The following is a 25,437-nucleotide window of genomic DNA, read 5'->3' as shown; positions in this document are numbered from 1 at the left end:
CAATTACAACTGTAAATATAACAAGGTTAGAAGTCTTTACATTGAGGGTGTGGAGAGTACAACTGTGGTTAGCGACTGAAGGTGAGATTGTCAGCATTTAAAAAAAAGTTAGACAGGTGATTTAAGGAAAGAGGGGATAAAAGGATATAGCAAGTATAAGGGATAAAAATTAGTGTCAGTGTAAAAAATAAACATGGAGAAACTGGGCTGTATTTTAATTCTCACTTTCTGAAATCATTTCCAATCAATGATATTACCACAGAAACCAGAGATTGCTGTAAGTTTCACAGGAGTATGATGGCAAGACTTATTTCACCATCATGGAACAAACCATTACAAGGGGACATAAATTTAAGGTGAAAGGTGGAAGATATAGGAGGGATATCAGAGGTAGGTTCTTTACCCAGAGAGTAGTGGGGGCATGGAATGCACTGCCTGTGGAAGTAGTTGAGTCGGAAACATTAGGGACCTTCAAGCAGCTATTGGATAGGTACATGGATTACGGTAAAATTATATAGTGTAGATTTATTTGTTCTTAAGGGCAGCACGGTAGCATTGTGGATAGCACAATTGCTTCACAGCTCCAGAGTCCCAGGTTCGATTCTGGCTTGGGTCACTGTCTGTGCGGAGTCTGCACGTCCTCCCCGTGTCTGCGTGGGTTTCCTCCGGGTGCTCCGGTTTCCTCCCACAGTCCAAAGATGTGCAGGTTAGGTGAATTGGCCAATGATAAATTGCCCTTAATGTCCAAAATTGCCCTTGGTGTTGGGTGGAGGTGTTGAGTTTGGGTAGGGTGCTCTTTCCAGGAGCCGGTGCAGACTCAAAGGGCCGAATGGCCTCCTTCTGCACTGTAAATTCAATGATAATCTATGATTAATCTAGGACAAAGGTTCGGCACAACATCGTGGGCCGAAGGGCCTGTTCTGTGCTGTATTTTCTATGTTCTAAGTTCTATAACAGTCACAAAATCCAAGTTTATGTAATTATACATTCTCATGCAAATCTACCCCAGTGGTGTTAACTAAATTAAATTCAGTATGTTCATACTTTATGACACCATTTGTCACGGATAATGGGCGGGATTCTCCAAAATGGAGGCAGAGTGTTCGCGCCGTTGTGAACGCCGTCACGTTTCACGACGACGTGAAACAGGAGCGGGCACTGCTGATTCTGGCGCCCACATGGGGCCAGCATGGCACTGGAGCGGTTCATGCCGCTCCAGCCTCCCTTCCCGGCGCCAACTGGGCACCGTGCCAACCCGCGAATGTGCAGGGGACTTCCTCAACGTGCCAGCCCTGACGCAACATGGCGTGGAGGTTCAGGGGCCGGCCGGGTAATAAAATAGGGCCGGGGCTGGAGAGGCCGGCCCGCCGATCGGTGGGCCCCGATCGCAGGCCAGACCCCATCGGAGGCCCCCCCCCCCCCCAGTGAAGGAGCCCGCATCCCCCCCTCCCACAGGCTGCCCCCCGACCCTACGCGCAGAGTTCCGGTTTCCTCCCACAGTCGGTTGCGAGCAGGTGTGGACGGCGCCGGGGGGACTCTGACGTTTCTGCGCGGCCGCTCGGCCCATCAAGGCCGGAGAATCGGCGGCCCGGCCGCGGACAGCGACTGGCGCCGCGCCAAACGCACCGGCGCAAATGGCACCGATTCTCCGCTCCTCGGACAATCGCGTGCTGGCGTCGGGGCGGCGTGGCGCAGTTGCGGCAATTCTTCGGCCCGGCACGGGGTTCGGAGAATCCCACCCATTTGTCTGCAATTATACAATTTTTATTTCCATCATTATTATTCCACACATTTATTTTAAGTGTATTTAATGTCCTGAAGAACGGGCCTTATGTACATCAGTTCCATTGAGATTCCACATGAATAAAATAGTTAGATTCATTTAAGTTGGAAGTACAGTCAATTCTCGTCATTTACGGAGGGTGAGATCACGAATGGTAAACTTGCACGTAGGCAGAGACAGTGCTTGCGCTGTGCGTGCATTCTACGTGGGAAAGATCATAGAATCAAAGATCTTGGTGCAAAAGAAGGCCATTCGGCCCATCGAACTGCACTGACCATTCAAAAGAGCACTCTACCCAGGTCCACTGCCCTGCCCATGCACCCTATCCCCATTACCCCATATCCTTACCTGCACATCACCAGCACATAAGAGCTGGTTTAGCTCAGTGGGCTAGGCAGCTGGTTTGTGATGCAGAACAAGGCCAGCAGCAAGGGTTCAATTCCCGTACCAGCTTACCCGAACAGGTGTCGGAAAGTGGCGACTAGGGGCTTTTCACAGTAACTTCATACTTGTGACAATAAAAGGTTATTATTATTATTATTACATCCCTGGGGCAATTTAGCATGGCCAATCCACCTAACCTGATGTGGAAAAGATGTGAGCTTAACAGCCCAACAGTTCAACATGAGGGTTTAAATCATGGGTAATGAGGTTTTGCAACCACAAACGCGATTTGATGCACACGCACATTCATGCGAATAAATGAATGACAGGAGTTGACTGTATATAATTGCCCTGTCACTCTTTTCCGTTTAACTTTGTTGAAGTAAAAGCTATTCATGCAACACATTTATCGGCACGTGATTGGATTTTTGGATTCATTCCCCAAACTTTTAGTTTGAAATACTGTTTTCATAATTAGTAAACCTTCAATGGGAATTGAATCCACACTCCAACAAAGAGCACTCTTGCAACATGGTTCTCCAAGTGTCTCGGTCACCCTGGCAGCTGTGACATGTCCCTTGGGCTTGCACAATGTTTTTATTCAAATCAGATATCTGTTAAAGTTTGTGTGCTCTTAATTAGACTACGTCAGATTGGATGTGTAACAGATTTACTGAAAAATTAGTGTTTGAACCTAAGACCATATGTTATAAGAGTTAACAGAAAATAGTGCCGCAATTTTGTACATTTACAAATTTGCTTGTGGTTGAAACAGTTGCGGAATTTATACAACAGGCCAGGGTTTCCCAAGCTGGCCAAGCAGGCCAAGCATTTGAAATATGCTGCAAAGCTGCTTGTCCACTCAGAGACTGGCTGCTCCAGAATCCAGCCTCTGGTTGGATGAGCTGGGAACAGCATAAAACTCAAATTTCCAGACTGAGTGCAGACGGCAGAGGGATGGGGAGAGTGCAAGGGTTAGTGGCCATTGGGTAGAAATGTGGGACAATGGTCTCGGAGGGGGTGTGTGAGAGAGAGCAAGTGTGTGTGTGAGAGTGAGAGAGGCACAGAGCGGGAGTGAGAGGGCGATGGGCCTCAGAGCGGGAGTGAGAGGTGATGGGCCTCGGAGCGGGAGTGAGAGGGCGATGGGCCTCAGAGCGGGAGTGAGAGGCGAGTGGGCCTCGGACCGGGAGTGAGAGGGCGATGGGCCTCGGAGCGGGAGTGAGAGGGCGATGGGCCTCAGAGCGGGAGTGAGAGGCGAGTGGGCCTCGAACCGGGAGTGAGAGGGCGATGGGCCTCAGACCGGGAGTGAGAGGGCGATGGGCCTCGGAGCGGGAGTGAGAGGGCGATGGGCCTCAGAGCGGGAGTGAGAGGCGAGTGGGCCTCGGACCGGGAGTGAGAGAGCGATGGGCCTCAGACCGGGAGTGAGAGGGCGATGGGCCTCGGAGCGGGAGTGAGAGGGCGATGGGCCTCAGAGCGGGAGTGAGAGGCGAGTGGGCCTCGGAGCGGGAGTGAGAGGGCGATGGGCCTCAGACCGGGAGTGAGAGGGCGATGGGCCTCAGACCGGGAGTGAGAGGGCGATGGGCCTCGGAGCGGGAGTGAGAGGGCGATGGGCCTCAGAGCGGGAGTGAGAGGCGAGTGGGGCTCGGAGCGGGAGTGAGAGGCGATGGCCCTCGGAGCGGAAGTGAGAGGCGATGGGCCTCGGAGCAGGAGTGAGAGGGCGATGGGCCTCGGAGCAGGAGTGAGAGAGCGATGGGCCTCGGAGTGGGAGTTAGAGGGCGATGGGCCTCGGAGCGGGAGTGAGAGGGCGATGGGCCTCAGAGCAGGAATGAGAGGGCGATGGGCCTCGGAGCGGGAATGAGAGAGCAATGGGCCTCAGAGTGGGAGTGAGAGAGCAATGGGCCTCGGAGCGGGAGGGCGAGTGAGTGGGCCTCGGAGCGGGAGTGAGAGAGCGATGGGCCTCAGAGTGGGAGTGAGAGAGCGATGGGCCTCGGAGTGGGAGTGAGAGAGCGGTGGGCCTCGGAGCGGGAGTGAGAGAGCGATGGGCCTCGGAGTGGGAGTGAGAGGGCGATGGGCCTCGGAGCGGGAGTGAGAGGGCGATGGGCCTCAGACCGGGAGTGAGAGAGCGATGGGCCTCGGAGCGGGAGTGAGAGGGCGATGGGCCTCAGACCGGGAGTGAGAGGCGAGTGGGCCTCGGAGCGGGAGTGAGAGGCGAGTGGGCCTCGGACCGGGAGTTAGAGAGCGATGGGCCTCAGACCGGGAGTGAGAGGGCGATGGGCCTCGGAGCGGGAGTGAGAGGGCGATGGGCCTCAGAGCGGGAGTGAGAGGCGAGTGGGCCTCGGAGCGGGAGTGAGAGGGCGATGGGCCTCAGACCGGGAGTGAGAGGGCGATGGGCCTCAGACCGGGAGTGAGAGGGCGATGGGCCTCGGAGCGGGAGTGAGAGGGCGATGGGCCTCAGACCGGGAGTGAGAGGGCGATGGGCCTCGGAGCAGGAGTGAGAGGGCGATGGGCCTCAGAGCGGGAGTGAGAGGCGAGTGGGCCTCGGAGCGGGAGTGAGAGGCGATGGCCCTCGGAGCGGAAGTGAGAGGCGATGGGCCTCGGAGCAGGAGTGAGAGGGCGATGGGCCTCGGAGCAGGAGTGAGAGGGCGATGGGCCTCGGAGCAGGAGTGAGAGAGTGATGGGCCTCGGAGTGGGAGTTAGAGGGCGATGGGCCTCGGAGCGGGAGTGAGAGGGCGATGGGCCTCGGAGCGGGAGTGAGAGGGCGATGGGCCTCAGAGCAGGAATGAGAGGGCGATGGGCCTCGGAGCGGGAATGAGAGAGCAATGGGCCTCGGAGTGGGAGTGAGAGAGCAATGGGCCTCGGAGCGGGAGGGCGAGTGAGTGGGCCTCGGAGCGGGAGTGAGAGAGCGATGGGCCTCAGAGTGGGAGTGAGAGAGCGATGGGCCTCGGAGTGGGAGTGAGAGAGCGGTGGGCCTCGGAGCGGGAGTGAGAGAGCGATGGGCCTCGGAGTGGGAGTGAGAGGGCGATGGGCCTCGGAGCGGGAGTGAGAGGGCGATGGGCCTCGGAGTGGGAGTGAGAGAGCGGTGGGCCTCGGAGCGGGAGTGAGAGAGCGATGGGCCTCGGAGCGGGGGTGAGAGAGCAATGGGCCTCGGAGTGGGAGTGAGAGAGCAATGGGCCTCGGAGCGGGGGTGAGAGAGCAATGGGCCTCGGAGTAGGAGTGAGAGAGCAATGGGCCTCGGAGTGAGAGGGAGAGCGAGTGGGCCTCGGAGCGGGGGTGAGAGAGCGATGGGCCTCAGAGTGGGAGTGAGAGAGCGATGGGCCTTGGAGTGGGAGTGAGAGGGAGAGCGAGTGGGCCTCGGAGCGGGAGTGAGAGAGCGATGGGCCTCAGAGTGGGAGTGAGAGAGCGATGGGCCTTGGAGTGGGAGTGAGAGGGAGAGCGAGTGGGCCTCGGAGCGGGAGTGAGAGTGCGATGGACCTCGGAGTGGGAGTGAGAGGGTGATGGGCCTCAGAGAGGGAGTGAGAGAGCGATGGGCCTCGGAGCGGGGATGAGAGCGCGAGTGGGCCTAGGAGCGGGTCTGAGAGGTTGATGGGCCTCGGAGCGGGAGTGAGAGAGCGATGGGCCTCTGAGCGGGAGTGAGTGGGCGATGGGCCTCGGAGCGGGAGTGAGAGAGCGATGGGCCTCTGAGCGGGAGTGAGAGGGCGATGGGCCTCTGAGCGGGAGTGAGAGGGCGATGGGCCTCGGAGCGGGAGTGAGAGGGCGATGGGCCTCGGAGCGGGAGTGGGCAATGGGCCTCGGAGCGGGAGTGAGAGAGCGATGGGCCTCGGAGCGGGGGTGAGAGGGCGATGGGCCTCGGAGCGGGAGTGAGAGAGCGATGGCCCTCGGAGCGGGAGTGAGAGGGCGATGGGCCTCGGAGCGGGAGTGAGAGGACGATGGGCCTCGGAGCGGGAGTGGGCAATGGGCCTCGGAGCGGGAGTGAGAGAGCGATGGGCCTCGGAGCGGGAGTGAGTGAGCGATGGGCCTCGGAGCGGGAGTGAGTGAGCGATGGCCCTCGGAGCGGGAGTGAGAGGGCGGTGGGCCTCGAAGCGGGAGTGAGAGGGCGATGGGCCTCGGAGCGGGAGTGGGCGATGGGCCTCGGAATGGGAGTGAGAGGGCGAGTGGGCCTCGGAGCGGGAGTGAGAGAGCGAAGGGCGTTGGAGTGGGAATGAGAGAGTGATGGGCCTCGGAGCGGGAGTGAGAGGGCGATGGGCGTCGAAGCGGGAGTGAGAGGGCGATGGGCCTCAGAGCGGGAGTGAGCGATGGGCCTCGGAGTGGGAGTGAGAGGGCGATGGGCCTCGGAGCGGGAGTGAGAGGGCGAGTGGGCCTCGGAGTGGGAGTGAGAGAGCGATGGGCCTTGGAGTGAGAATGAGAGGGCGATGGGTCTCGGAGCGGGAGTGAGAGGGCGAGTGGGCCTCGGAGTGGGAGTGAGAGAGCGATGGGCCTTGGAGTGAGAATGAGAGGGCGATGGGCCTCGGAGCGGGAGTGAGAGGGCGAGTGGGCCTCGGAGTGGGAGTGAGAGAGCGATGGGCCTTGGAGTGAGAATGAGAGGGTGATGGGCCTTGGATTGGGAGTGAGAGGGCGGTGGGCCTCGGAGCGGGAGTGAGAGGGAGAGCGAGTGGGCCTCGGAGCACGAGTGAGAGAGAGCGAGTGGGCCTCGGAGTGGATGTTAGAGGGCGATGGGCCTCGGAGCGGGAGTGAGAGAGCGATGGGCCTCTGAGCGGGAGTGAGTGAGCGATGGCCCTCGGAGCGGGAGTGAGAGGGCGATGGGCCTCTGAGCGGGAGTGAGAGGGCGATGGGCCTCGGAGCGGGAGTGAGAGAGCGATGGGCCTCTGAGCGGGAGTGAGAGGGCGATGGGCCTCTGAGCGGGAGTGAGAGGGCGATGGGCCTCTGAGCGGGAGTGAGTGGGCGATGGGCCTCGGAGCGGGAGTGAGAGCGCGATGGGACTCGGAGCGGGGGTCGGCGATGGGCCTCGATGCGGGAGTGAGAGAGCGATAGGCCTCGGAGCGGGAATGAGAGGGCGATGGGCCTCGGAGCGGGAGTGGGCAATGGGCCTCGGAGCGGGAGTGAGAGAGCGATGGGCCTCGGAGCGGGAGTGAGAGGGCGATGGGCCTCGGAGCGGGAGTGAGAGAGCGATGGCCCTCGGAGCGGGAGTGAGAGGGCGATGGGCCTCGGAGCGGGAGTGAGAGGGCGATGGGCCTCGGAGCGGGAGTGGGCAATGGGCCTCGGAGCGGGAGTGAGAGAGCGTTGGGCCTCGGAGCGGGAGTGAGTGCGCGATGGGCCTCGGAGCGGGAGTGAGTGAGCGATGGCCCTCGGAGCGGGAGTGAGAGGGCGGTGGGCCTCAAAGCGGGAGTGAGAGGGCGATGGGCCTCGGAGCGGGAGTGAGAGGGCGATGGGCGTCAAAGCGGGAGTGAGAGGGCGGTGGGCCTCAAAGCGGGAGTGAGCGATGGGCCTCGGAGCGGGAGTGGGCGATGGGCCTCGGAACGGGAGTGAGAGAGCGATGGGCCTCGGAGCGGGAGTGAGTGAGCGATGGGCCTCGGAGCGGGAGTGAGAGAGCGAAGGGCCTTGGAGTGGGAATGAGAGAGTGATGGGCCTCGGAGCGGGAGTGAGAGGGCGATGGGCGTCAAAGCGGGAGTGAGAGGGCGATGGGCCTCAGAACGGGAGTGAGCGATGGGCCTCGGAGTGGGAGTGAGAGGGCGATGGGTCTCGGAGCGGGAGTGAGAGGGCGAGTGGGCCTCGGAGTGGGAGTGAGAGTGCGAAGGGCCTTGGAGTGAGAATGAGAGGGCGATGGGTCTCGGAGCGGGAGTGAGAGGGCGTGTGGGCCTCGGAGTGGGAGTGAGAGAGCGATGGGCCTTGGAGTGAGAATGAGAGGGCGATGGGCCTCGGAGCGGGAGTGAGAGGGCGAGTGGGCCTCGGAGTGGGAGTGAGAGAGCGATGGGCCTTGGAGTGAGAATGAGAGGGCGATGGGCCTCGGAGCGGGAGTGAGAGGGCGAGTGGGCCTCGGAGTGGGAGTGAGAGAGCGATGGGCCTTGGAGTGAGAATGAGAGGGCAATGGGTCTCGGAGCGGGAGTGAGCGATGGGCCTCGGAGCGGGAGTGAGCGATGGGCCTCGGAGCGAGAGTGAGAGAGCGATGGGCCTTGGAGCGGGAGTGAGTGGGCGATGGGCCTCGGAACGGGAGTGAGAGGGCGATGGGCCTCGGAGCGGGAGTGAGAGGGCGATGGGCCTCGGAGCGGGAGTGAGAGGGCGATGGGCCTCAGAGCGGGAGTGAGAGAGCGATGGGCCTCGGAGCGGGAGTGAGAGGGCGATGGGCCTCGGAGAGGGGGTGAGAGAGCGATGGGCCTCGGAGCGGGAGTGAGAGAGCGATGGGCCTCGGAGCGGGAGTGAGTGAGCGATGGGCCTCAGAGTGGGAGTGAGAGGGCGATGGGCCTCGGAGCGGGAGTGAGAGGGCGATGGGCCTCGGAGCGGGAGTGAGAGGGCGATGGGCCTCGGAGCGGGAGTGAGAGGGCGATGGGCCTCAGAGCGGGAGTGAGAGAGCGATGGGCCTCGGAGCGGGAGTGAGAGGGCGATGGGCCTCGGAGAGGGGGTGAGAGAGCGATGGGTCTCGGAGCGGGAGTGAGAGGGCGATGGGTCTCGGAGCGGGAGAGAGAGCGATGGGCCTCGGAGCGGGAGTGAGAGGGCGATGGGCCTCGGAGCGGGAGTGAGGTGGATGGGCCTCGGAGCGGGAGTGAGAGAGCGATGGGCCTCGGAGCGGGAGTGAGAGGGCGATCGGTCTCGGAGCGGGAGTGAGAGGGCGATGGGCCTCGGAGCGGGAGTGAGAGGGCGATGGGCCTCGGAGCGGGAGTGAGAGAGCGATGGGCCTCGGAGCGGGAGTGAGAGAGCGATGGGCCTCGGAGCAGGAGTGAGAGGGCGATGGGCCTCGGAGCGGGAGTGAGAGGGCGATGGGCCTCGGAGCGGGGGTGAGAGAGCGATGGGCCTCGGAGCGGGAGTGAGAGGGCGATGGGCCTCGGAGCAGGAGTGAGAGGGCGATGGGCCTCGGAGCGGGAGTGAGAGGGCGATGGGCCTCGGAGCGGGGGTGAGAGAGCGATGGGCCTCGGAGCGGGAGTGAGAGGGCGATGGGCCTCGGAATGGGGATGGGGAAGTTGTGAGAGCCTCAGAGCTGGTGTGAAAGGGTTGGTGGGCCACATAGTGGGAGTGAGTGGAGAAGCAGGCCACCAAACAGGCGTGAGAGCATAGCAAAAGGGAAAATTAGGTGACGGTAGGGATGCTAGATGAATGGGGATCACCAGCATGTGAAAGAGAAGGGTGAGGGTTTGTTTATGTGAGTGAAAGCGAGGTGAATATGGCTGTGTGATGGAGAGAGGGGCTGTGTGTATGAGAGGGAGGTGTGTGATTTTGTGTGAGTGAGGGGTGTGCGTGTGTGAGAGAGGTGAACATGTGCGAGAGAGGTGAGTGTGTGTGTGTGAGGTGAGTGTGTGTGTGTGAGGTGAGTGTGTGTGTGTGAGGTGAGTGTGTGTGTGATAGAGGTGAGTGTGTGTGTGATAGAGGTGAGTGTGTGTGTGTGTGTGAGGTGAATGTGTGTATGTCTGAGAGAGCGGTGTGTGTGTGAGAGGTGAGTGTGTGTGTGAGAGGTGAGTGTGTGTGTGAGAGGTGAGTGTGTGTGTGAGAGGTGAGTGTGTGTGTGAGAGGTGAGTGTGTGTGTGAGAGGTGAGTGTGTGTGTGTGAGGTGAGTGTGTGTGTGAGGTGAGTGCGTGTGTGAGAGGTGAGTGTGTGTGTGAGAGGTGAGTGTGTGTGTGAGAGGTGAGTGTGTGTGTGAGAGGTGAGTGTGTGTGTGTGAGGTGAGTGTGTGTGTGAGGTGAGTGCGTGTGTGAGGTGAGTGTGTGTGAGGTGAGTGTGTGAGGTGAGTGTGTGTGTGTGAGGTGTGTGTGTGAGGTGTGTGTGTGAGGTGTGTGTGAGGTGTGTGAGAGGTGAGTGTGTGTGTGAGAGGTGTGTGTGTGTGAGAGAGGTGAGTGTGTGTGTGAGAGGTGAGTGTGTGTGTGAGAGGTGAGTGTGTGTGTGAGAGGTGTGTGTGTGTGAGAGGTGTGTGTGTGTGAGAGGTGTGTGTGTGTGTGAGAGGTGTGTGTGTGTGAGAGAGGTGAGTGTGTGTGTGAGAGGTGAGTGTGTGTGTGAGAGGTGAGTGTGTGTGTGTGAGGTGAGTGTGTGTGTGTGAGGTGAGTGTGTGTGTGAGAGGTGAGTGTGTGTGTGAGAGGTGTGTGTGTGTGAGAGGTGTGTGTGTGTGAGAGGTGTGTGTGTGTGTGAGAGGTGAGTGTGTGTGTGAGAGGTGTGTGTGTGTGAGAGGTGTGTGTGTGTGAGAGAGGTGAGTGTGTGTGTGAGAGGTGAGTGTGTGTGTGAGAGGTGAGTGTGTGTGTGAGAGGTGAGTGTGTGTGTGAGAGGTGAGTGTGTGTGTGAGAGGTGAGTGTGTGTGAGGTGAGTGTGTGTGTGAGGTGAGTGTGTGTGTGAGGTGCGTGTGTGTGTGTGAGGTGAGTGTGTGTGTGTGAGGTGAGTGTGTGTGTGTGAGGTGAGTGTGTGTGTGAGAGGTGAGTGTGTGTGAGAGGTGAGTGTGTGTGAGAGGTGAGTGTGTGTGAGAGGTGAGTGTGTGTGTGAGAGAGGTGAGTGTGTGTGTGAGAGAGGTGAGTGTGTGTGTGTGAGAGAGGTGAGTGTGTGTGTGTGAGAGAGGTGAGTGTGTTTGTGTGTGAGAGGTGAGTGTGTGTGTGAGAGGTGAGTGTGTGTGTGTGAGAGGTGAGTGTGTGTGTGTGTGAGAGGTGAGTGTGTGTGTGTGTGAGAGGTGAGTGTGTGTGAGAGGTGAGTGTGTGTGTGTGTGAGAGGTAAGTGTGTGTGAGAGGTGAGTGTGTGTGTGAGAGGTGTGTGTGTGTGTGAGACGTGAGTGTGTGTGTGTGTGTGAGAGGTGAGTGTGTGTGTGTGTGAGAGGTGAGTGTGTGTGTGTGTGAGAGGTGAGTGTGTGTGTGTGTGAGAGGTACTTGTGTGTGTATGTGTGAGAGAGGGACGCATGTGTGTGAGAGAGTCGTGTGTGTATGTGAGAGAGGTGTGTGTATGTGAGAGAGAGGTGCATGTGTATGTGAGAAAGAGAGGCTCGTGTGTGTGAGAGGCAAGTGTGAGTGTGAGAGAGGTGATTTTGTGTGCGAGAGGTGAGTTTGTGTGAGATAGAGAGGCGAGTGTGTGAGAGAGGCGAGTGTATGTGTGAGAGTGAGAGATGATAGTGTGAGAGAGAGGCAAGTGTGTGTGTGAGAGGCAAGTATGTGTGTGAGACAGGCGAATGTATATGCGAAAGAGGCGAGTGTGTGTGTGTATGAGAGAGGCGAGTGTGTGTGTGTGTGTGTGAGAGAGAGAGGCGAGTATGTAGTGAGAGAGGTGAGTGTGTGTGAGAGAGAGGGGTGTGTGTGTGAGAGAGGTGTGTGTAAGAGAGGGGCGTGTGTGTAAGAGAGAGGTGTGTGAGTGGGAGAGAGGGAGGCAGTGAGAGAGAGAGAGAGAGAGAGATGCAAGTGTGGGTGAGAGGTGAGTGTGTGTGGGTGAGAGGTGAGTGTGTGTGGGTGAGAGGTGAGTGTGTGTGGATGAGAGAGGCGAGTGTGTGGGTGGGAGAGGCGAGTGTGTGGGAGAGAGAGGCGAGTGTGTGTGGGTGAGAGAGGCGAGTGTGTGTGGGTGAGAGAGGCGAGTGTGTGTGGGTGAGAGAGGCGAGTGTGTGTGGGTGAGAGAGGCGAGTGTGTGTGGGTGAGAGAGGCGAGTGTGTGTGGGTAAGAGAGGCGAGTGTGTGTGGGTGAGAGAGGCGAGTGTGTGTGGGTGAGAGAGGCAAGTGTGTGAGAGGCGAGTGTGAGTGTGAGAGCGAGAGGTGAGTGTCTGTGGGCGAGAGGCGAATGTGTGTGTGAGAGAGGTAGGTATGTGCGTGTGTCTGATATGAGTATCCATCTTTCCAACGGCACTCCTCCCCCAAAAAAATAGCAAACAGAAAAGTCAATTACTTTTGTGAATAAGATAACTTTTAAATTATGACATGGGTGCACAGATAAGAAAAATAAAAGATTCTATAAATTAGTTTGTTTGCGCCTATTGTGTAACACATACTTTTTGTGGTTTAACTCCATCACAATAAGAATGTTTCTCAGGCGCTTTGTCAGTGCTCTTGGGAGATCAAAAGGATTCCGTATCTGGGAAAAGTTTGGGAAGCCCTGAAATGGACAGCAGTGAAATTGAATTTCAATCTGAGAAGCGAGTCTCTAAGACGCACCGGTTTCCACGCCCACCTTGAGGAAAATGCGATTGTACATTCAGAATACAGCAAAATCCCAGAAATGGGGATGAAGTAATATACAGTGTAAAGGAAAGTAACAGAACTTAACTTGAGCTGTGATCTCCGACAGGCAGAATGTGCACTGAGACGGTGAGAGACAGATGTTTTATACAAAGATTTGTTCGGCGATATAAGGCAAACGGTGCTGGATTGTAATTTTTTGGGCATTTACTGAAGCTGGGACGACAGAGTTGCCGCTCAGTCAGATTCTGAAGTGGAACTTCCTCCCCATTGAGTGGGGTGTTAAATGGGTGTGGGGCAACTGGTATTGGCAGGACGCATGTCCCACTGACGCTTCGGGGGGCAGCGTGGGGGCCAATTTTAAACATTCTCCCTCAATCACATGGCGGGATCAAAATGATAGCCGTTGTAATTTCTTAATTCCTGTTGGGAACAAAATAAATCAAAACGGTGTATAATATTCCTCAGATTATTGGTCCCTGGCACATTATAAACAAGTAACACTGTATGAAGTATGATTTCTAAAAGAAAATTGAGACTTTCCAATGTTATAAGTAAATATAATTTGAGAAAACGGATCAAAGGAAAGACGATATCAGAAGCAGACATCTCTATTTTGAAAATGCTAGGTAAACTCCGAGGAGGCAGATAGTGCCCTCAAAGCTGAGTTTCTGTGGAAATTCTCCCGATCAATTGTTATAACTCCCACGTAAGGGGAACTTTGGATACCCTGGGGGGGGGAAAAACGAGTGGGAGAACTGTGGAAAAATCTTTACAAATTGATGGATAACTTAGTCACAACAGGCAGAAGAACCCTTTGACAGAAAGCTAAGTTCAGCGTCACGCATCCTTTTGTGCAGAGCTCCTTTTATAGGATGAACAGATTTATTCTGAAAATACTTGAAATGATTCTTGGTCATTTGCATATGGCGTGTAAGTGTGTGCTATTTGAGAACTGAGCTTTAAAGTTTTAAACGGAACAGGGTTCAGATATTTTATTTATGTTTGTCCTTTGTTCTGTTTGTGTGTACTGTAATATCACATGGGGTTATTGTTGACGCTCATGAGAACACAGATAGCAACAATAGTGATTAATAACAACAACGGAGATCTTTATTAGCGTACCTCCGATGTAAACAACTGTTTGTACCAGTTCTTCCTGTAATGATATGTATATAGCTAAACCAGTAAAGGGTTAATTATTAAATCTCTGTAATTCAAACACTAGAGGGCACCACCAGTTCCCAGTATAAATATCAGAGGTGGGATTCTCTCAGACCGGGGGGCCAGAGAATCCCCGCGACCGGCGCAAATCGCGCCATGCCGCCCCGACGCTGGCATGCGATTCTCCGCAGAGTGGAGAATTGGCGCCAGCGTGGTTGGCACAGTGCCGGTCACGGGCCGCTCTAGTGGCCGGCCTGCCAATTCTCTGGACGGAATGGGCCGAGCGGCTGTCGTGGAAACGCCGAGTCCCGCCGGCGCCGTCCACACCTGCTCTCAGCCGGCGGGAACTCAGTGTTGAAGGGTCGGGTAGTGGCCTGTGGGGGGGGGGGGGGAGAAGAAGGGTCTCCTTTGTGGCCTGGCCTGGTATCGGGGCCCACCGATCGGCGGGCCGGCCTCTCTGTCTCCCGGCCTCCTTTCTTCCGCGCCAGCGCCTGTACTCCTGCGCCATGTTGGGTCAGGGCCAGCACCGACATGGGAGACTCCATGCATGCGTGGAAATCGCGCCGGTGGGACTGTGCATGCGTAGGTTTGCGCCGGATTCACTGCGCATGCGCGCACCCCCCGTCGCCCATTCTACAGCCGGACCAGCAGCTGGAGTGGCGTGAACCACTCCAGCGCTGTGCTGGCCCCCTGCAGGGACCAGGATTGCTGATCCTGGGGCCATGTTGACGCCGTCAAGAAACCCAACGGCGTTTCCGACGGCGTCAACACTTAGCCTCAGGATCAGAGAATCCCGCCCCAGCTAACAGGGAATCTTGGGTAGTTCAGTGTGAACAGAGGAGAGGAATTGGTCACAGCTCTAGGAATAGTTTACGTTAGAGAAAGAAGTAGCTCGAGTATATCATTAGTTAATATTAGATTATAGATTACTGTATTAATAGTTATAGCTCTGTAGAGTGTGCAAACTCTATTTAATTTAATCGTTATTCAATAAATTAGTTTTGCTTCAATCTTAAAATTGCTGGTTTCTTTATTATCCATCCATCAAACCATTCTGGATCTCAAAACAAAGAATAATGACATATTACATCAAAGTGTAACATAACAGTTCCTCGCTCAACAATAGATCACATTCTGACATTGAGGTGATGTATCCAAAAACAATGGGCTGGATTCTGCGATTTTGAGGCTATGTCCTGACACCGGCGTGGGAATAGTGTTGTTTAACGACCAAAGATTTGGTGTAAAATGGCCACCGATCCTCTACTTGGATGGGGGCTAGCAGCCGAGCAGCATAGAGCACCCAGCTCTAGCTGCCAATACGGCCCGGAGAATTGTCGGGTCCGTGGCCGCACATGCGCACGGCAGTGGCCTGCAGCTGCCGCCCCGTGCAACGTGGCGCTGGCCGCTCGCAGACCCAGCCTGCAAAATAGTGCCCCCCTTTGGCCGCCTCGCGAGCCCCGGACCACCCCCCAACAGTGCCCCCACCCCCTGACAAAGTCCCCCCCTGTCCGCGGATCGGCTCTCCCCCAATTGTGGCGGCACTACGCTGAGTCCACAGGCGCCACACCGAGTTCCCGACGGATGGTACCACACGCGACGAATGCCGTCGGGAACTCGGCTGATTGGGGGTGGAGCATCGGGGGGGGGTGGGCCTCAGGCAACATCCACTTTGAAGGGGGCGGAGCATCACGAAAGCGGCACCATCCCCGATTTGGTCGGAAACGGGGATCGTCGGCGACTGGAGAATCTCTCCCAATAGCCTTTACATTGCAGAGGTTAACACTGAATGAAGGACAATGCACATCTCATTCATCTGTTTTCTGTTTATGAGATGAATCATAGCTATATAAGACAGAATTATTTATCTTATATCAAAATTAATTTGTAGGCAGTCCCCATGAGAATAATTGAAAAAAAATTATTTTATATGGCAACCTTCATGATTCTGGATGTCTAAAGAACTCTGCAGCCAATGATGCACTTTGGAGGTGAAGCCAGTGCTACAATGTAAGGAATATGGCAGGTAATTTATGCATAGCAAACTCTGATAAATGGCAAAGCAATAATCCCTTTTATGTAACGCTGGGCTGAATAATACAGGGTGGGGGTGGTTAGGTCATATGGTAAAAGAATTCTAAAGTTCTGCAATCCCACCATCACAAATGTTGGTGAACAATTAAATCACTGATAGGACGGGAAGGCTCCACAAATGTCCCCATCCTCAATGTAAGTAAAGTCGTTCCAGCCCCAGATGACCATAGGCTGCTGTCCCCTTTGAGGGGGAGAGCTGACTGGCGGTGATTTAACCTGAGGACCACCACACCTCAGGCGAGGGGCAAGGTTGAGAAGGCAGAGCCTTCAGACATAACCTCAGCCGGTGCAAGAATTGACTGTTAGCCTTTCGCTCTGCCCCATGAACCAGCTGCCCAGCCAACTGAGCTAAACCTTCTAAACTGATGAGCGACCCCAATTCATCAGTGCAAAAGACTAGGTTGAAACATTTGCAACCATCTTTAACCAGAAGTGTCAAGTAGACGATACATCTCAGCCTCCTTCTGAGGTCCTCAGAATCACAGATGCCAGTCTTTGGCCAATTTGATTCACCTCATGTGATATAAAGAAATAAATTAAGACACTGGATACTGCAAAGGCTATGGGCTCTGACAACTGAAGACTTATGCATCAGAATAAGACACATCCCTAGCCAAGCTGTAATGGCTACAACACTGGCAGCTACCTGGCAATGTAGAAAAGTGTCCAGGGACATCGGGTCCACAAAAACAGATCTCGTCCAATCCAGTCAATGATACTCCCACCCATCAATCTACTTTCAATCATCAGCAAAGTGATGGAAGGGATCATCAACCATGCTATCAAGTGGCACTCACTAAGCAACAACCTGCTTGTGGATGCTAAATATGGTTGTTGTTGAAGATCAATCATCTCAGTCCTAGGACATCACTGCAGGAATTCTTCAGGGTGGTGTCCATGCCCAACTATCTTCAGCTGCTTCATCAATGACCTTCCTTCCAGCATAAGGTCAGAATTGGGGATGTTTACTGCTGTTTGCATAATGTTCAGTAGCATTTGTGGCTCTTCAGATACTGAAGCAGTCCATGTCCAACTGCAACAAGACCTGGACAACATCCAGGCTTGGACAGTTAATTGACTTGTAACATTCATGCCACACTGTGCAGCACAGTAGCATAGTGGTTAGCACTATAGGTAAATACGTGGGCTTGAGTAGGGTGCTCATTGTAAGGGCCGGTGCAGACTCGATGGGCTGAATGGCCTCCTTGTGCACTGTAAATTCTATGATTCACACAAGTGCCAAGCAATGACCATCTCCAACAAGAAGGGACCTAATCATCTCCCCTCCACATTCAGAGGCACTCCACCACTGACAGTGGCAGTAATGTGTATCATATATAAAAGATGCATTGCAGCAAATTGCCAAAGCACCTTTGGCAGCACCTTGCAAACAGGGTCTCTACCATCTAGAAGGACAAGGGCAGCATTCGCATGGATCACCACCCGCAAGCTCTCCACCATTCTGACTTGGAACGATACTGTTGTTCCTTCACTGTCACAAGATCAAAATCCTGGAACCCCCATTCTAATAAGCACAGTGGGAGTACCCATAATACATAGAATGCAGCAGTTCAAGACGGTGGCTGATGATGATCTTCTCGGGGGTAATTAGGGATGGCCAACAAGTGCTGGCATGACCATATCCCATGAAAGAACAAAAATATTTTTTCTGTGTTGTAATATTTAATGATTCTATAATAATTGACCATAACATGAAATGTATTCATACAGAGGTATCTTTTATCTGCTAAGCTTGCCAGTAGATAAAAAATGTGAATGTAAACAAAAATACCGGAGAATCGCCGGGGGGGCGGCATGAATTCCGCCCTGACGGCGGCTGCTGATTTCTCCGGCACCATTTTTTTAGCGGGGGCGGGAATCACGTCGCGCCGGTCGGGAGCCATTGGCAGCGCCCGCCCCCCCCCCCCCCCCCGGCAATTCTCTGCTCCGCGATGGGCCGAGCGGCCGCCCGGTTACGGTCAGTTCTGCCAGTGTAAATTACACAAGGTTCTTACCGGTGGGACCTGGCTCTGCGGGCGGCCTGCGGAGACCTCGGAGGGGGGTGGGGGCACGGGGGTATCTGGCACCGGTGCGTGTGCATGCGGCAGGAATGTGTATCAACGATCTGCGGGCGAGCCTGTGCCGTGGGGACACTCTTTCCCTCCACGCCGGCCTCTGTAAACCTCTGCCATGGCCGGCGCGGAGAGGAAACCCACTGCGCATGTGCAGGAATCATGCCAGCGGTTCTGGGAACACGCTGGCGCTCCTACGCATGTGCCAACTCGTGCCAGCCGGCGGAGGCCACTTGCCGCCGGTTGGCACGGCGCCAACCCCTCCAGCATCGGCCTAGCTCCCGAAGGTGCGGAGGATTCCGCACCTTCTGGGCGGCCTGATGCCGGAGTGGTTCACGCCACTCTTTGGCGCCGGTACGGCCCACCTGCCGGATACCGGAAAATCCTGCCCACTGTGTTCTTTCTCTTGGAGGATATTGGACCAAAATCTGGAGACTTGCCTCTGTCTCCTTAAGCTCAAAAATCTAATTAGCTCACCAGGCTGCTGTAAGTGCGAGCTGATAACGTTGCAGTGAGGGGGGAAAGGCATCTAGGATCTGAACAAACAGGGCAAGCAATAGGGCAGCTTCTTAACCAATGAGATTTAAGGGTTGGAATATAAGCAGCCAAAATATGGAGGAAGGGGGTGAATTAAGGGGGTCTAATTCTATATCAAATCATGTGCAGATAAAGAAATAGAGAGGGAAACAAAGATTAGACTGAGAGAGATAAAAGTTAACAAAAAGTAAAATTTAAAATTTGACATATTTGGGACTCCTGAAACAACTCAAAATCTGAAGGAATGAGACTCCACACTTATACTAGTTAATTTTCAGTGTTAGAGAAGTTGGTTGTCAACATGATGTATCATGATGTTTATAAACATTGTGGTTAGCTTCACAGTAGGTAACGTGGGATGCATTCAAGTGTGAAGGAAAATGACATTAAACAATACAGCCACCTAGCTATCTGGAAGCTATTACCCTGTCAATTACATCCTACTAAAAGCTATTTATCTTTGAAAGATCACAGAATCTGAGGGAATTTAAAGCTTTGTGATGTATTTTGCCTCTGATATGGGGGGTCTGTAATGTGAGGGTTTCTTATGGTGGCCTCAGGGGAATCTCTGTTGGGCATCTGATGGGAGATATGAGGGGGTCTCTGTTGGTTGTCTGAAGAGGAGTCGGTGGGGGGGAGCGGGTCACCCTCTTGCGTGCATGCTACATCGCCCAAATGGAGAATCCTGCCCAATTTGTAAATGGCCGGTGCTGTTGCCAACAATTGTTTGCCTTTTGAATGAGACATTAAACAGACTCTCCGTTTGCCTTCTCGGGTAGAGGTAAAAGACCTCATGGCAATATTTTAAAGAGGTGCAGGGGTGTTCTCCCCTCTGTCCCGGCCAAGATTTATCTTTTAACGAACATCATTAAAAATAGATTACAATGGGCTGGATTCTGCCGTCCCCCAGCAGCATGTTTCTCGGTGGTGCGCGTTCACTGGCGGTGGGATTCTCTGTTCCCAGTGCTTGTCAATGGGATTTCCCATTGATACGGTCCCTCACCACCCGGAAACCCACAGGTGGGAGTGCGCTGCTGACGGGAACAGAGAACCCCGACGACCAGAGAATTCAGCTAATAGCAATTACAGCAGTTATTTTATTGTGTGTGATTGAACAGTCTATCTTGCATCCGTCAAATTTATGCAGACTCCTTTGGTTCTCTATCAGATTAATGGGTAGCCTGTAACTATATTGTGGCTATTGGAATAACAAAATTGAATGGGAAGCGTTGACATTGCAGCCCATATTTTAATTTGTTGTGTAGAGGTTTTCTCTGGGTGCTCCGGTTTCCTCCCTCAAGTCCCAAAAGACGTGTTGTTAGGGAAATTGGACATTCTGAATTCTCCCTCAGTGTATCGAACAGGCGCCGGAATGTGGCAACTAGGGGATTTTCACAGTAACTTCATTGCAGTGTTAATGTAAGCCTACTTGTAATCTAATAAAGATTATTAATAACGATTATTAGATATTCAGTATGGACCTCGTAGGGGTCTATGTCTAGCATGGGTTGAAAATATTGCACCAACTATAAAGATAATGGAATGCTGAGAAATGTATCAATGAATTTGATAAAGATAACATTGATTTGATGCCTTGATGTTCGCTAACTTCACATATGCTGCAACAGATGCAGCTCATGAATCTGTGCATCAGTCGTGTGATTGCCTGAAATAGGTATTCTTTATTGCACAGTTGTTGTTGAGCCAAATGCTGAAATGTAAAGTTTCATATCTACATATACAATCTCCCCGATTAGAGGTCACCTATCCTGTCAACAGTTGGAAGCTGGTGAAGCGAGGTCCATGATGTGTTAAGTAAGTTGGTTCAACATTGACTGCAACTGGATGCAGTGAAACTAGAAACAGGCTTCTGACACAGGAGATGGTCCAACACTGTTTTATTGAACTTCCTGATTGCTGTACATAGGCTGCTGTGGGTTCACACTCGAGCAATCTAAGTGATAACCTCCTATTGGCTTGACCAGACTAACTCTCTACCTCATGTTGATAGTGCTTACTGGCTTGTGCACTCTGACTATCTCAGTAACTGTGTCCTGTAGAGAGAGGGAGAGTCTTAATGCCCTGTGTGCTTTATAGTGGTGGTGTCCTGTCTGGTGATTGGTTGTTATGTGTCATGTGTGTTCATTGGTTATCCTGTGTGTCAATCACTGCCTGTCTGCATCTCATTATATACATGAGTGGATATTATGACAGTCCACACTTTTGTTTTGAACACAAATGTGCGGGTGTGTGCATTTGTTCAGTCAGCAGCTGTACAGCCAGATAGTAAAATTGCAACTAACAGCTTGTGTCACTGCTAAAGATGCACAACTGGCGACCTGTCCCATTGCACTAGCTGTTACCACATGCATAAATGTTCCCACTTTGCAACCTTGAGGGATTGGTTTCACATACCCTGAGCAAACGCAACACTGGAACTCTTGACTCTGTCTGAAAGAATTACTCCTCCCCCATCCCCACCCCAGAAAAGCAAATCATCTATGGTGACAAACAGATTAAATAATCTGCTCACATCTCTGCCCAAGTGACTTCAAGGCAAAGTCACTATAACAGGAATGAATATCTTCTCATGCATCTTGTACCTATCTTGGATCCTACCAGTCAGTTTGTCAACCTACCAACTCATACATTGAGACTGGCACATCGCCAAGTTCGCCAATTCTTTCTACGTGCAAGAAATCAGGCACGGCTTGTTGCCTGTTTGTATGGTCATGTTTAACATTCCATCAGGTGCCTTCTAATATAATGGCAAAAAAATTGAAGTCTAAGATCACCATCTAGTGGAGAGAGCTGGATGTTAACACATGCCAGCTCAAGATCTTGATAATGTGGTTTATTACAATGTAAAAATCATACTGATTCATCTTGTAGTATTCCATAATACCTTCATTAAACTGTGTATATATATATATATATATATTTTCATTTCGCCACCTGACAACTGCGGAGGATTGTTGCAGTATCATCAGTAACAAGAAGGATTCTCCAATTTTCAGGCTATGTCCTGACGCCGGCGTGGGAACGGTGTCATTTTACGACTGAAAGTCCGGCGCAAAACGGCAGCTGATCCTCCGTTTGGTGGTGAGCTATTAGACATGCAGCGTAGAGAATCCGGCTGTGCCTGCCGATACGGCATGAGAATTGCCGGGTCCGTGGCCGCGCATGCGTACGGCGGCGGCCTGCAGTGGCTGCGCTGTGCAACATAGCACCGGCCTGCGGACCCGGCCTGCCAAATAGTGCCCCCTCTTTGGCCGGCTCGCAACCCCCGGACCACCCCCCAACAGTGACCCCAGCCCCTGCCAAAGTCCCCCTCTCCCCGACTGTACGATGCTGGACGCAGTGCTTAGATTTGGAATTCTATTGAACTTCAAGATAAAAGTAACCAATTTGTACCTCTTCACCCAGTGCCCCCGGGATGAGTGCGGGGGGCTACTGGGTCCAGAGGCAGGTTTGCTGGAAGTCCTTCCTCTCTGTTCTGGCACTGTGTCCAACATTTTAAACAAAACAATAAAACAAAAAAACCTCCTCATGCCTCATTCATGCTCCCTACCCACACCATGATCCCTCATACACTCCATGTCAGCCTCTGCCCCTCTGCCCACCATTTGTCTCTTATATCATCTATGCCACCCTATCCCCTTTATAGCCCCTATAACAATTTAACGCCAACCAGCGCCCCCCCCCCCCCCATGACCATTACACCTATCATGTCAACTCACCCAGTATTCACCATAGGCAGACCTGAGGACCTAACTTGCGATTAATTAAAATAAAGTTGCGTGTCTATTGCAGACTTCATTTTTTTAAAAAGCACTCTCATTCATAAGAAAAATGTACATTCCTTCAACCACATCCTTGTAACAACAGCATTCCATTCAAGTGCTTAATCCCTAATAAAAACAAACATTGGATTTCATAGTTTCACTTCAAAGTATGACCATTTGGAGCTGTCAATCAAACTGGGAAATGGAAGGCACCCTGTTGTAATAACGGGTGGTTGTGAAATACGCCATACAGCACAGTGGGGAGTGGGCCGAGGTAGAATTATCTTTTGGAGGGTCAGCAATGACCATCTCAAAAAGAGAAAATCAAACCATCGCCCCCTAACATTCAATGGTATTACCATTGGGTTCAAATACATACAGGCAGGATATCTGCGAAGGCTGTGAGTAAGGTATTGTAAAAGGTGAGGTAATCATTGATTCTAACCATTTACTTGTTTACAAATAGATGGCTAATGGAATATTGTTTATGGAAAGGAGATTCCTTGGGGTGTAGATAATTTGAGGGACTGTGTTTAGTTCCTAGCTAAGCAGGCCATGAGACATATTTGTGAGATACAGATGATGTAATTAATGGGAGGAGATAGGTCTGTCTGTAGTTTTTGGCAGCTTGCTATTGGATTTGAGTCTGACAAGACGGAAGGATTTTCAGGTTGTTCCTGAAACGTTCTCTCTCAAAAGGTCTGCGCGGAAAGTATAATTTAAAAGTAGATATGAAAGCGTGACTTATGAAAGCAAAACCTTAAGCCATTTGCGTGGAAGCCGGAGTTCAGTGAGGGAAGGTGTCTCATGGTATAAGAATAATTTGGGGGGGGGGGGGGGGGGGGGAGTGATTCTGAGGGGAGCACCGCAAGTAACCCTGATTGCTAACTTTATTTATGAGTGGATTTTGAACTGTATTGGGTTGCTTAGTTGGAAAATATATGGTGGCAGGCGTGGATAGTGAGTTAACATTTGTTCTGTGTATTTCAGAACTGTTTAACTGTTAGTTGTAAAGCTATTTATTTGATGTTAATGTGGTTAATTCTGTGTTTAAATTAAAGCTTGTTTTAACATAAAATATATCTACTGGTCAGAGTCATCACTCCTGTGGTGAAGTATCCTTTCCTCACAGTTTTACAAATTGCAAATGGGCTGGGGTTTCTCTTCCAGTATCCTAACACCTCCCAGCACTCTGACGCCCTAAAATGAGGTCCACATTATTCACAAGTGTAGTATCAGGGTCTGGCACTTTTGGGTTAATGTGGGACTGAGTACAGCACGTACACACACTGTGATGTAAGAGAGAACATGACCCACACCCAGGATCAGCCTAGTGTTGCCTCTGTTCTGATGGAAGGTTATCCACTTGAAAGCTGGGCTTGTGTTATGATACTCATTGATGTTATAATTGGTTGGGAAGACCCCAGAATGGAACCTTGGCTCAAATTATCAACTTTTACTTTTTATAAAAGGTGGAGGAACAGAGATACAAGACCACTCATTAGTCTTAACAACAAGATAAAAAAATTATTAAACATGATAAGATTGGATTATAACACAACTATTTTACTCCCCTTTTAGTTTAACCATTACACAGATTTTAAGATTAACACGGGTTATGAAGTACATCTTAAGCTACAATGCCTCATGAACACGCAAAGTCCCTTTTAAGCACACAAGATGATTGTGATAAGACACACTCCTCTCTCAACCCAAGTTAATGCCTGTGGATTTTCCCTCAGACTCCCTCCCCCAGATGATTCTTATACCGTGAGCCACCTTCTATCAGTGAACTCCGGCTTCCACACAAATGGCTTAAAATTTTGCTTTCAAAAGTCACGCTTTCATATCTACTTTTAAATTATACTTTCCCTTCGCTGATTCCATCAATGTTTACCTTTTGGGTTTTACACTACTTCCTTCAGGTTTCCTTTGTCTTAAAGACTTTTACACAAACTCCGAGGTCTAGCCACGGATCTCCACAATTATTTCAAATAATGTCTCACAAACTGTAATAATTTCCCACAAACCTCAGCATCATGCAGATATCTTTCTGGCCTCTCACCCTCCAATTCCTTTTCAAATCTCTGTGACTTTACTCAACACTCTGTTCTGCTTTCCAGTTTCCTCTGTTCACTTAACTCCAGATTTCTTGGAAACTTTGCTTCTCTAATTTCCTTAACGAGCTGGACTTTAGATTTCCGGCATCTTTTCTCTTAACCATTACTCCACCGGATAGCTTTTCCTCTCGAAAGGCTGATTAGCCTTCTAAAACGAACTGCTTGTAACAGAGCTGCGAGAGCTGCCTTCTCTCGCACTACCTATCTCCAACTGCAGTCAAATTAGCTAATAAAGATTATTATTATTAAACTAAAGCTTAATAGTTCCATAATGGAAAAGCTGCCTTTTTTTTCAATCTCCCTCATTCTGAGAAAAATATTGCTTTGCATTGCTCAGTTTTTTCTTCTTACTTCTCCCTTATTGGTAACGAAGACTAAATCGAGCTTCTTTTTGTTCATTTTCATTTAATCATTCGGGTTTTTGATTGCTGAACGAAGGACTCCACTGTTAAATTAACAATGTTAATTTTTGAACGAGAATCACTTACTTCCCTTAGCAGAAATATCAGTAACTCAGGCACAGTGTTTTAAATTAATTGGCAGAAGGGTTGAAGGGGAGCTGGGAAATTATTTTCACCCAGAAGGTGGTGACTGATGTGTTGGGTAGGCTGGGTCGAGGTGAACTGCACTTGATGCAGTGTAGCGAGAGACAGACCTCCAACACTTGATAAAAGGCAACACGATTTTATTCAACATCCAAACTATTATACGTGTTCAACTGTGGGTCGACACTATGCTGACTTGACTGGAGACCTGACACTAGCCTGACCAGACCAGACATGGTGTAGGCACTGGCTAGCTCACGAGCTCTGACTGTCTCAGCGGCTGGGTCCCGAGAGAGCGGGAAAACTGGTGCCCTCTGGCTTTATAGTGGTCGTGTCCTGTCTGGTGATTGGCTGCTCTGTTCTGTGTGCTTACTGGTCATCCTGTGTGTCAAACGCTGCCTGTCTGCACTCCATTGTATACATAGATGTATATTATGACATCCCCCCTATTTTTTTTTCATAGAAATTTTTTTTTTTCATAGAATTTACAGTGCAGAAGGAGGCCATTCGGCCCATCGAGCCTGCACCGGCTCTTGGAAAGAGCACCCTACCCAAGGTCAATACCTCCACCCCATCCCCATAACCCATAACCCAGTAACCCCACCCAACACTAAGGGCAATTT

At 52.2% G+C, this 25,437-nt stretch overlaps 1 protein-coding gene and 1 long non-coding RNA gene across 3 annotated transcripts in view; one reads left to right on the top strand and one right to left on the bottom strand.

Annotated features, from left to right (window-relative positions):
* Positions 1 to 24,280, bottom strand: part of LOC140396460 (uncharacterized) — a 110,523-nt gene extending 86,243 nt beyond the window's left edge. The window contains exon 1 of the long non-coding RNA XR_011936544.1: positions 24,180 to 24,280. This is a non-coding gene — a long non-coding RNA (uncharacterized lncRNA). The remainder of the gene's footprint in view (positions 1 to 24,179) is intronic.
* The window catches only part of ptprr (protein tyrosine phosphatase receptor type R), a 371,240-nt gene that overhangs the window by 190,186 nt on the left and 155,617 nt on the right, over positions 1 to 25,437 (top strand). The window lies entirely within an intron of this gene.

Source organism: Scyliorhinus torazame, chromosome 19 (genome assembly GCF_047496885.1).
Source record: "Scyliorhinus torazame isolate Kashiwa2021f chromosome 19, sScyTor2.1, whole genome shotgun sequence".
Lineage (NCBI taxonomy): Eukaryota > Metazoa > Chordata > Chondrichthyes > Carcharhiniformes > Scyliorhinidae > Scyliorhinus > Scyliorhinus torazame.
Note: the sequence above shows the minus strand (reverse complement) of the source record. Positions and strands in the feature narration are given on the sequence as shown.